We start from the raw sequence: 4,913 nt of genomic DNA, 5'->3' as shown, positions 1-4,913 counted from the left end.
CTGGCAATGTGTAGAAGTCGTGCCAGACTCATCCCCTTGCTGTGGTCAGGTTCAGCATCACCTGGATCAGTTGTCTGGGCAGGACGTGAGGGGCTGGGCTGGTGCCTGGAGCGAGGTGGTGGGGAGGACGAGCACGATCAGGCTTGTGTCCCCCTCCTGTGGGGTCTCACAGCAACATGTCGCTTATCCTGGCACGGGACTGGGACCCCATGATGAGATGTGGGTCCTAGCATGGACCAAGGATCCTAGCATGGGACTGGTGTCCATCCATGGTACGAGGAACCTGTCATGGGACTGGTGTCCATCCATGGGACAGGGATCCCAGGATGGAATTGAGGTCCCTACCTGTGATGAGGGTCCTGGCATAGGACAGGTATCCCAGCATGGTGCAAGGATCCCAGCATGGAACCAGTGTCCATCCACTGGACAGGGATTCCAGCGTGGGACTGGTGCCCATCCATGAGATGTGGGTCCTAGCACAGAACAAGGATCTCAGCATGGGACTGGTGTCCATCCATGGGACAGGGATCCCAGCATGGAACTGGGATCCCTACCTGCGACCAGTCCCGGGGCTGGTGTGTAGCTGCCAGTGGTTTAATCCCCCCCTTCCCTGGGTCATTCCCTTCCCCAGCTGGATGGAAAGAGGAGCGTGTGGGGGAGAACTGGGAGAACAATGTGTTTTTGTGTTGCAGGTGTCCCGGGGACCCACTTGAGGGCTCCTGAGCCAGCGCAGGGCTCTGTGCTCCTCCCGTGCCTGTATCCTCGGGATGCTGCTGTGGCAGAATCACTTGGAGCAGCAGCCCTGGGTTGCTTTGCCCCCGTTTGCCTGGATAAGGGATGCTCCTCTGAGAGCCAGGCTGGACGGCGAGGATGAGACACCGGATTGGAATTGGGAGGTAATTTGGCTCGAGGTCATTTGCAAAGTGGTCGGTGAGACCAGAATTTATGGTTTCTCAACCAAAGCAGATCAGAAAGGCCAGGGGAGAGCGTTGAATACGTAACCTGGTGAGATAATTCCTCCAGCTCCAGGGAAATCAAAGGCTTAGCGTTTAGCCTGTGCCTCCGGAGGGATTTCTCCTGATCCCCGATGCTCCATCCACAGCACCAGATCACTGGAGGCACCTCATCGCTGAGCTCCTCTGCACAGCGATGCTTTTCATGCCCTGCTTTTTGAAATGGGGAAAGCATTGGCCCCTGCAGCTCTGCAGGCGTGAGCTGGTCCTGCAATCCTCAGCGTGCTTCAGGGCGGACTTGGGGAATTTGCTCCGGTGCATCTTCTCCTCTTGCCTCACCAGCAGCAGCGAGGGCAGGTCCCGGCTCTTTGCAGACCAGTGCAACCACCCAGACCTACCTCTCCCTTTCACCGGCACCTGTAAAGGGTCTAAGTGAGACTTGAGGAAGCTTCAGCTCAAGTGACAGAGCTGGGGCAGAGAGGTGGGAGAAGCCCCAGCCCTGGCGCCATTCCAGGTCAGGTTGGACCCTGGGGCTCTGAGCCACCTGCTGTAGCTGCAGATGTCCCTGTTCAGTGTTGGGGACTTGGACTAGATGGTCCTTAAAGGTTCTTTCCAACCCAAACCATTCCGTGATTCTCTGAATAGAAGTGTCACCCGTGGAAAGCAGAGCGGTGGCCTGGGTCTGGAGACGGGCACGTGCTCCGAGGCCAAAGACCTCGCACCTCCTTTAACAGCACGCGCCAAACTCTGCAAGACTCATCAATATTGACATCGTGTTTTCATAGCGCGGCCACGCTGTGGCTTGAGCAGCCCTCGCAACGTGCCCTGCTGTGGAAACGGTCCTTTTTCACAGAGGGTGACCCTTCTGGAGGACCTTGCTCTGGCCATGGGACAGTGTTTGACATCCCATGTGCCCACAGCGCAGAATTGGGATGGGTGTGGGTCCAGGGAAGTGGAACGTCATTTAAGAGGCAGTTGACATCATGGGTCCTTCTCCCACCGGCCACGAGAAGGTGAAGGTGATTTCTTACAGCAGTTTGTGTTCAGTGCAGTGTTCAGGAGTATCTTGAGTGCCTGAGTTGCCGTTTCTTTTGAAAAGCCGCTGTGACTGTCACCTCACAAGCTCTATCAACACTCTGACGAGGAGGCCAGTGCCAGCGCAGACTGGTTTGGGTTGGAAGTACCTTAAAGGTCATCCAGTTCCAACCCCCTGCCATGGACAGGGCCTCCTTCCACTAGAGCAGGTTGCTCAGAGCCCCGTCCAACCTTGAACACTGCCAGGGATGGGGCAGCCACAGCTTCTCTGGACAGCATGTTCCACTGTCTCACCACCCTCAGTGTCAAACATTTCTCCCTTCTCTCTGCTGAGTCTCCCTCTGTCAGTGTCACCCGTCACCCCTTGTCCTGTCCCCACAGCCCCTCCCCACCTTTCTCACAGCCCCTTCCAGCGCTGACAGGCTGCAGTAAGGTCTCCCCGGAGCCTTCTCCAGACTGACACATCACTGTGTCATGACTTCCTAGGTACCATGTATTTTTTTTTCCCCCGCCAGAAGTAGCTGCAGATCCAGGGAAACTCAGTTCTTCCCCCTCTAAGAAACACGCGGTGGACTCTGCTGTCCCGTTCTGTGTCTTGTATGCAGGGGTGTCGCCAGGTCCCAGTCTGGGGATATGTGGGAGGTAAAATGGGACTGGGGTTATGAACCAGGGAAGTTCTGCCAAGTGGATGAAGTCTGGTTGGTCACCAGTGTCTCTTCTCCTGCTTCTCTGTGTCAGCCTCCTGTGTCCCTTATTAAAGGGTTCCTTTGTGCATCTGTCTGTGTGTGGGTTTCTCCCCTTTTTGTTTTCACCAACCCCCTTTGCTCTGTGGTTTCGTCTGGGGAACTGTCCATCTTTGAAAGCTCTGTTTGAACTTGCCTTGTGTTCCTGGTGCCCAGGGGCTGGGAGAAATTAAGCATTTCAAAGACAGTTCACGGTTATTGAGACATGAAGGAAGCAACAGGGACCCCATGGCTCGTGCTTGACTGGTGATAATCCTGCACATTTGTACCTCGTGAGATGAAGGACCCTGGAGAACATCCAGCATTGGGGGCTTCCTCACTTTGCAGACTGTCTTGGTCAAGGATTGTGTTTGAGAAGAAAAGTTTTCCAGGGTGGCATTAGCCACCTTGACCAGCCCAGGATTGCCGCAGGGTGCAAAGAGATAGCTGCCCTAACCCTCAGGAGAGCGAGGATGACCCTCAAGAGAGCTGCTGTCACTGTCTTCCCTATGGCTCAAAGGAGCCAGAGTTCAACTCACGACCTTCCAGGGGGCAGTTGCCCCCTGCCCACCATGAGGGTGGCTCCCCAGCAGCGAGGTCTCCTCAGGGGAAGGGGGAGCTGCTGCAGGGCTTTCATTGTATGGAGCGGGAGAAAAGCCCCGCTGAGCCCCTCTCCAGCAGCGATGGGCTGCTGTTCCTGGTGGGATGGGGATGCTCCCAACTGGTGGTGGGGAGTGCAGCTGCCTGCTCGGCCGGGGACCTGCGCTTTGATTTCCCGGGGTATTGACTGCATCCACTCGGCCTCCTCTCTGCGATTTATTTGGGGACATACGTTTTGGTTAAAGCCCTTGAGCTCTGGGCCGGGCAGAGGTGATGGCAGAGCCCTCCAAAGGCATCGCAGCTTGCCGGGGCTGCCGGTTGGCAAAGCACCCGAGTTATCTCACACCTCAGCTGCCTGGAGGACCTGAGGAGTGACCTCACTTGGGACGATGGACCGCATCATCTCACCGCCTCATACACCTTAGCAGCGTCACCGGTGAGCCTCACCAGCCCTCTGTGCCTAATTAAGCACACCTTGATTAACACTCGTGCAATTGTTATGGGCTTTGGTTGTGGATTTCACTAAATCAAATCATGCCCCATAAGAATGTCCTCACAGGGTCTTAACGCAGTTTAACTAACTGGCCACGGACCTCAACGCAGAGTAGTTTTCCCCAGTGTCTCTGGGTACACCAGCCCTCAGAATCAAAGAGGTCTGAATTGGGCTTAGGTTCATTTATTTTAGATGTGAATTTTGTGAATCAAATTACAGCCCTTTGGACCAGGAGGGGATTAACACGATTTAGAGCCTAAATCATGTTAATCCCCTCCTAGTTGGGTTTCTACCCAACCTGGCTTGGTTGGGCCAAGCACTGGGACTGAGGAGCTGCTCCATTGAAGTGGGAAGAGCTGAGGGTCTCCATGCAAGGTGGGGTGGGGTGGGGCCCAGAAGATGTGAGGAAAGCTCTCCTGGCTGCTGGTGGGGTTGGAGGGACCTGTGACATCTGGAATCTGCAGGCACTGCCGAAAAATGGAAACTGTCGGTTTTGTGGGAGGTGCCCTGTGTAAATATGAGCTCTGGGTTTGCGGGAAGGAGCAGCAGAGAGGGTTGTGTTCAAGCTGCCTTCGGGCCAAAGTCTCTGTTGCAGCCTGGGATGGGATTCAGGTAGGGACTGAGATGGTGCTGGGTCATCCACCTCGTTCCTTGCTCAGAGGAGTAGAAAAATGCACAGTTATTGGGTGTGAACCATTTTGTGCTCTGAATCGTTGCTGAGCTTTTGGCAGATGCGTGGTGGGATACTGCGTGTTTACTGGTTAAAAAGGTAAATGAAGGCAAACGAGCCAAAATGCACAGTTATTGGGTGTGAACCATTTTGTGCTCTGAATCGTTGCTGAGCTTTTGGCAGATGTGTGGTGGGATACTGCGTGTTTACTGGTTAAAAAGGTAAACGAAGCCAAACGAGCCCGTGCCTCATCCTGTTCCTGATGTCCCCACGTTCTCCATCCTTTTTCTGCCTTGCGTTGGGCACGTCTGGCTCCTTCTTTGCAAATACCATCTGCTGTTGCTGCTGCTCTCCCAACCTTCCTCGTTAATAACTTGTGTCGGGAGGACAGTCTGTTTTCTCTTTGGTTGATTTGGAGCCCGAGCACTTCGCTGCCTTTT

This window comes from Buceros rhinoceros, unplaced genomic scaffold, assembly GCF_000710305.1.
Source record: "Buceros rhinoceros silvestris isolate BGI_N320 unplaced genomic scaffold, ASM71030v1 scaffold12274, whole genome shotgun sequence".
Classification (NCBI taxonomy): Eukaryota; Metazoa; Chordata; class Aves; order Bucerotiformes; family Bucerotidae; genus Buceros; species Buceros rhinoceros.
This window is presented reverse-complemented; position numbering follows the sequence as displayed.